This window comes from Charadrius vociferus, unplaced genomic scaffold, assembly GCF_000708025.1.
Source record: "Charadrius vociferus isolate BGI_N301 unplaced genomic scaffold, ASM70802v2 scaffold79, whole genome shotgun sequence".
NCBI lineage: Eukaryota > Metazoa > Chordata > Aves > Charadriiformes > Charadriidae > Charadrius > Charadrius vociferus.
This window is the reverse complement of record NW_009650182.1, coordinates 1,899,902-1,907,312: the sequence shown is the minus strand read 5'-3', so window position 1 is coordinate 1,907,312 and position 7,411 is coordinate 1,899,902.

Sequence of the window (7,411 nt, the reverse complement as noted above, 5' to 3'; positions counted from 1 at the left end):
TGGTATAGCAATGGGTTTGAGTTACAGGCGCATCTCAAAGCAAGAGATCACATCTGCAAAAGACTCTTTATTGCAAACAACATCTTTAACTGCTTGAAGGCCACGTTCATAAATAACCATCTTCTCTTAGTCATACTAGTTATTAATGATTCTAACAAATGTCCTGTCAATACATTCATCTGGGCATGTGGAGGTTGAGCACTGGGCTGTCTTTCTTGAATGAGATGAAGGTTTGGAGTATCAGCAGCTGCCTACAAGTATACCTTCCGATGTGCCTTCTGGAGAAGGTGGACAGAGTGACAAATCTCAGTTGAAGAGCTAGCTGGGGTGCAGCCTGATGGTGATATTAGACACCCCTTAATTTTGCCCAAACTCATTAAACATTAGCAAGCTGCTCACTCCGTCCCATGTTGTCTTCTGAGGCTCAATGAAACTGGGAGAAGCTACTTCTGATTTCTTTCACGTATGATGTAGTAAATGCAGATGTTGGATACTGCAAAGTAGCTCATGTGGGGCCATTTGTTACTCGGTGTCATTTGTGTGGCTGTGCCTTTGGTTTCAAGTACATTGACAGATATGTTGAAATCAACACCTGAGTAAAACCACCATGTGTATAAAGTAGGCATTTTGGACTGTTCTACTGATGTAGAAACCCTTAATGCACACCTCTCAACTACACCTTGTTTTGGGAGGCTAACTGCGTTTCTGTGAAAGAGAAGGGGAGGGCGAGGAGCTGGGAAAGTACTCTTGGGAGTGAAGAAGGGTAGATCCCAGATCTGTGTTCTCCAAAGAAACTGAATCTTGTCCTTCTGACCTTCTGTCACATCACTTTTTATGAGAATGATGTCATTTGGCCTCCTCCCAGACCTCATTCCAAAACCTTGTCGTTTTATGGGTAGTTTCTCATTTTCTTGTGCCACAGTGATTGCTCTAGTCATCAAAAAGGGAGGGGAGAAGGATCTTTGTACTACTGGTAGACATGGATATCTGTAAAGCTCGGGGCAAATATTAGACTACTGAAACTTTAGTACACTGCCATTGTTGGCCAAGGTCATCAATTTAAAGCTGAAAAAAATGTATGTGAGTCATAGATACACTGAGCTTGAAATGTAGACGTAGCCCTTGGGGTTTGCTAGCTGGAGTGGGACACTTCCTAATACTTAGGAAGAATGTCGATCCTCTTCAACATAGTGGTTTGGCCAAATTTTCATCTGGAAATGGAGATTTGGTTATATGGAGCTGCTGTTTGTCATTACTGAGGTTTTTTACTAGTAAAGAAAATGACATTTTTACTTAGAGTTTGCATAACACTTTTAAGTCTGTAAAGTATCCTGGGAACCTTCTCTTTAAGTTGGTTAAAATGTTGGTACAGTTTTTCTCTGTTCCATTTCATATGATCCTTTTGAAGAATTTGAAGAAGTTTATTCTGTTATGACAAATTAAGATGTTATTTGACCTTTCCCCTATCTTCAAAAGATATAGTACAGTGGAAAAAAGTTGAGGAAATGGAAGATGCGGTTGCCTGAGGGCTGGCAAAGTGCATTAATTCATTGTTGATATTGATTCAAAATTCTGGAGGATGCAGTTGAGGCAAATGATTGTAATAAAGTGAGGCGAGTGTTAGAAGGTCAGAAAACAGATGTTAGCTTAATGTAAGACTCGGTTTAAAATCAGTGCCAAAAATACTGACTACATGAATCTGGAACATTTTCATAATATATGAAGTCTATTATGCAATGTTAACAAAATTACGGTCTTGTGTGGATTAACTTTTTTGTGTTTTGGTATTTTTCTTCAATTGAATAAACAAGGAAAAGGATCAGTAGTTTGTATAAATTATAATCCGCTTCATTTCAATGTAATGCTTTGTTTCAGAATTTTATTTTCATTCTTTTACAAGCTTTATAAGGATATTATACTACCGTGATGACATTAGTTATTTTCAGTGTTTCGTCTTGATTTTTTTATTCCAATTTTTTTTTTTACCACTGCCAAAGTTCCTACACAAAAACAAGCTTTTAAGAAATCTTGGCAAAAAATGTGGTGGATTTATAGGAAAATATAAGATGCTTCTTCCTTGGTCAAGGCCCCCCACCCCTGCTAGAGCTACCTTTCATGTCATCAACTATGATGATATTTATTATATATGTTATGCTATCATTTCTGAGTTCCAACAAAGATCATATATCATTTAGCTGAGCACTGAATAAACTTCTCTTCCCCTCAGAGACTTAAAGGATAGACAGACAAAAGCTGGACTGTGGGTTGGTATCATCTGAATACAGAAAACTGCTTACCTGAACTGATGCAGTTAGTTTTATCAAAGCACTCCTATTTCAAAGGCTGTGGGGGGAAGTACGTAATCCTCAACCCTTGCCTGATCACACCTGCTTTCTATATAGCTGTATTGGATCGCTTCATACTTGGAAGCTTGAGGTGTGATAACTTAAGTCACTTATTTGCCATTTAGTATAGCAATGCATTAATTAACGTGGGTTATTACACAGCTAAAAGGCCTGGATTAATAAGTAAAAAAAAAAAAAAAAAAAAGGGACAGGGGAAGAGGGGGTAGTATAGGAGAAAAGGTTTCTCCCGTGTACCCAATGAAACATATCAATACAACAATAATACAGCAACACCAGGGGTTTTATTTCACCAGAAGTTTCCTGGTCTTGTGGCAGCTGTTGGGGGATCTTTGGATGTAATGATGTAATACACAGTCCGCTTCCACTACAGTCAGATGGCAACACACCTTTTTTCCCCTCTTCTAACTCAAATTTTGATTTTAAAAAGTCTTTAAATTAGGAAGTAGACTTGAATTATGAATGTTGTGTAGTCCTACCCCTGATTTCAGGCGAATGAGGGAAAGGAAAACAGGATGCCAAAGGGTGGAAGAATGAGTGTCAAGAATGTCAATGAGAACAGTAGTCAGCTAGGTAAGGAGTTCAAGAAAGGTTTTTGCCAATGCAGATTGGTTTGGTCAGACTGAGATATTTGTGTGCTAATGTTGGGAATCTTGGCTCTGAAGAGGAGGAACAGAAATACTGGTACAGGGCTTAAAAACAAATGTTGCAGAGGAAGTAGAAGCGTGACAGATTTATAACTGTAGTAGGACATAAGTGATGGAGAGCATGAAGGTGACAGCATTATACTTTCTGTAACTGGTATAGGAATACCCTAAAAATTAATCTGAGATAGCATGGAGAAAATAAAACTTGTCTTGGTCGCAATTGCTGAGGAAGGAATTGTGAAAGAAGCTGAACAGGGCAGTGGTGCCTGTCTGCTGCACTTCCCCAAACTCTTGGCAATACCACTCTCTGTTGCCTAATGTTACATTGGCATTACATTACGACTTTTTATTTTTTTAACACTTGCGTTTACAATGAAAAAGTAGGAGTCCCCTTGTGATACTGGGAGGTATTAGAAACACACAGGCAGCCGAAAACATCATGCAGAAAGAAAAGTCTGGCAAAATAATAGGAAGAAATTTAATATCAGGGTGCCAGGTCATGCTACTGCAGATATGAGAGGAAAATCTGCTGTGACAACATTTTGTCATTATGAAAAATGAAACAAACTTGAGTGCCTTAACTGATCACAAGAGGATTATAAAGGCTAGTGTGATTGATGAAAATGTGAAAATAATATGTTAATTGCTGGAACTTATTGGGCAATGTATTTCTGTAGATGGAAGAAATAGAAATACTATTCCTTGTAAGGCATTGCTAAAAGTCATCTTGGAACACCTGACCACAAAGACAGGCTGAGAAAGTTGGGGTTGCTCAGCCTGGAGAAGAGTAGGCTCCAGGGAGACTTTATAGTGGCCTTCCAGTATCTGAAGCGGGCCTGCAAGAAAGCTGGAGAGGGACTTTTTTCAAGGGTATGTAGTGATAGGGTAAGGGGGAATGGCTTCAGACTGGAAGAGGGGAGATTTATATTAGATATCAGGAAGAAATTTTTCACTATGAGGGTGGTGAGGCACCGGAACATGTTGCCCAGAGAAGCTGTTAAGGCCCCATCCCTGGAAGTGTTCAAGGCCAGGCTGGATAGGGCTTTGAGCAACCTGGTCTAGTGGGAGGTGTCCCTGCCCATGGCAGGGGGTTTGGAACTAGATGGTCTTTAAGGTCCCTTCTGACCTAAACCATGAAGGCTGAGGGGAGACCTTATTATGGCATACAAGGATCTAAAGGGTGGGTTCAGTGGTTCCCAGTGACAGGACGAGGGGCAATGGGCACAGGTTGGAACATAGGAAGTTCCATTCAAATACATGGAAAAACTTCTTTACAGTTCGGGTGACAGAGCACTGGCACAGGCTGCCCAGGGAGGTTGTGGAGTCCCCTTCTCAGGAGATTTTCAAAACCCGCCTGGATGCAGTCCTGAGTAATGTGCTCTAGGCAATCCTGCTTTGGCAGGGGAGTTGGACTAGATGATCTCTAGAGGTCCCTTCCAACTCTGAAGATTCTGTGTTTCTATAATTCTATGACCAACTCCAGTCTTCTGCCCTTTAGAGGGATGAGTTCAAACTGAAGTAGATGTGGAGAAGGGCTCCTAGGATAACCAGTTGGAATGGAAAAGACTGAGGTCTTTAAAGCCAAGAAAAGAGGCTGGAAGAGATGTGACTTCTTCATCATCACCCAAGAGGATGAAGGGCTAAATGCCATTATTGTCCCAAAAACGTGCTTAAGACTGGAAATTGTGAGACAGCTACTAAGTCAAGTGGAGTGAGGCTCTGAAACCTTTCAGCAATAATATTTTGTTCTTCTCCCCCCGCCCTTAACCTCTCTGTAAATGGAGCATGGCAAACTCACTTCTGAGCTTGTACGATGCGATTGTGCTGTTCAGAAAGGGTCTGCCCTTCCCAGAAAGTAATTTTTTGTCCTATGCTCTAGTCAAGGGTGATGAGCTAGATAGCTCTGTTATCTTGCTCTGATAGAAGCGCACCCCTGGAAAATTTGAGGGTTTGACTTAAACGAGAATAAGTTTGAGGAAAACTCACAGTAGTGTGCTTGTTGCATACTTTTCCACTACACTATTTGGGTTTTGATGCTTACACTGAGGATTAACTTGTTTCTTCTCTTTGCCTATTTATACAGATATGTATGTCAAAACATTGTTTTAGCTTTGTCTCACCCACCTTTTCCCAAAAAAAGATTGAAGCAGCTAAAGAATTCCCCAAATTTCCTCCTTTTTAAAAAATGCTCTCGGCTGGGCTACTGCTTCTCACATCACAGGAACAACAGGAGTCTACACTGGGCAAGTCTGTCATAGTTAGACACTGAGTAGAGTTAGGCTGTGCACGCTCCTTGTTACATCCATTGCGGGGATTTGTGATTTGTGCCCGTGTGTGTGTATATTTATATGCCCATGTATATTTATATGCCCATATATATGCATATCGTATAAGGGATGCATTCGGTTTGGGAGGCACATGGATGATGTAATCTGGACCTATAGAAATAAGCTAAATTAAAAAAGAGATTAAACTGCATGAAGCAAGGAGTAACTGAGACATACATAACCCTTTCAGGAGAAAGGCAAGGGAAGAACAAACTGCTGAAGTTCCCCTAGTTGGTCTCCAGTGCAAAAACAAGATGTAGGAACTGAAACAAGCCCAAGATGAAAGCTGACCCAGGATTTCAGTGTTTGCAAGAGTCTAGTGTGGTGAAAGTTACCAGTCAGTCAGGACTTAGAGTAAAATGTAAATGTGTGTGTATATATATAATATTATTAAATATATAAATACGTATGTTATGTATTTTTATATATGTGATGAGTTGCAGGTATAAGAACAAGGCTGAACAAAATCAAAACTGGTCATTTTTGAGTCAAGCAAGGAATATCAATCTACTTTTGTTCAGCTGCTCTTCAGTTTAATTCTTCCACATTACTCTCAACCACAGATAATTGATTTCTGTCACTCTGATTCTCACTCCGGTTGAGTGGCACATCTTCACTGGCACAAAAATGTATAGAGCAGTACTGATGAGGCTTTACTGAGCCCTGCCACCTCAAACTGAGCTCCTCCTCTGGGTTCCTTGGAGGTTGGTTTGCCGTTCTGCACCATGTGATGATGGGTCAGAAATGAACCCAGGTTTCCCAGGCCCCTCAGAGATGGTCCTCCTCATAGTCCCTTATTGGGGACTGTTATTCAGAGGTAGAGAAGATTGTTGCAACAGTCAGGTACTGCAGATGATGTGGAAGCAGGTCAACATAGAGAGGAAGTCAGCAATAAAGGGTAAGATAAATTAATTCCTTAAATTTAATATTTTCCCCTTTTTTTCATGGAATGGAAAACTTGAGCAGTTGATTGAAGTGATGTAGAAAGTTAGGTGGACGCTGTCCTGTGCAACCTGTTGTAGGTGACCCTGCTCTGGCAGGGGGGTTGGACTAGATGATCTCCAGAGGTCCCTTCCAACCCTAACCATTCTGTGATTCTGTGATTCTGTGAAGGTACTGAGAAAGCAAGTGTTTGTGTCCTTGGGCAGAGTGGGCTTATGATTCTTCCTCCCCAGCAGTTTTAGGTCTAAGTTGATCATCTGAGTTAGTTTCGTTTTTGAGACACTTCTGCCTTGACCTTGAGGGTAATACAGAGAAGTCTTACATTCTCAGTTATGCAGGAGATCTGATGCGGGCATCACTGTGTTACCTCTGGATTTTTAATTAGTGAAGTAGCAACAAAGCAGGTGGCATTAAAGGCCACAATGAAACATCTAAAATAGAGGAGGGAAAAGATACTCTTTTCAATTTTTGAAAGAGGTGTTAAAAAATAAAATTATTTACCTCTCTGCTCTCTAAGCTGCTTCAAAACTCCAGGTTTAAAACTAGTTGGGTTTTTTTATATGTAGGTGTAAACAATTGTTTCATGGTCTTTGATTCAGAAGTTTAATATAGAACAATGTTCAAGACTCAGAATAATTTGGAGGTCTTGATTATTTTTTTTTAATTATACTTCTTAATGCACTGTCTCTTATTTGTACTGCTAAGGAAAAACTTTTATATATATATGCATAAGAAATATTGTGGCTTAAATGAGGAGTTTACTGCTTATAAACCTTGTAATTGAATACAAATTTATTTTATTTATGTATCTGTTAAAATACATATGTATATATCTGTTAAAAGCCTAAACCACACACAGAATTGGTGTTTATATACATGATTACAGACCTTTTGAGCAACAGATATTTATTTGATAAAATAGAGTTGCTTGTATACACAATATTGTAGTTCTAATTCTTTTTAAAGTTACTTTATTATTGGAAAAGCCAAAGTATAATCTATGTTAGTTGTTTTTTAAGTTTGCGTTTTCTGCAAATATTAAAATGAAGCCACTCTAAACTGTTGAAAAACCTGTGAGGGTTTGAGAATCATTTTCACGAAGACATGACTTCGATCAAGAAAATCCCAGACA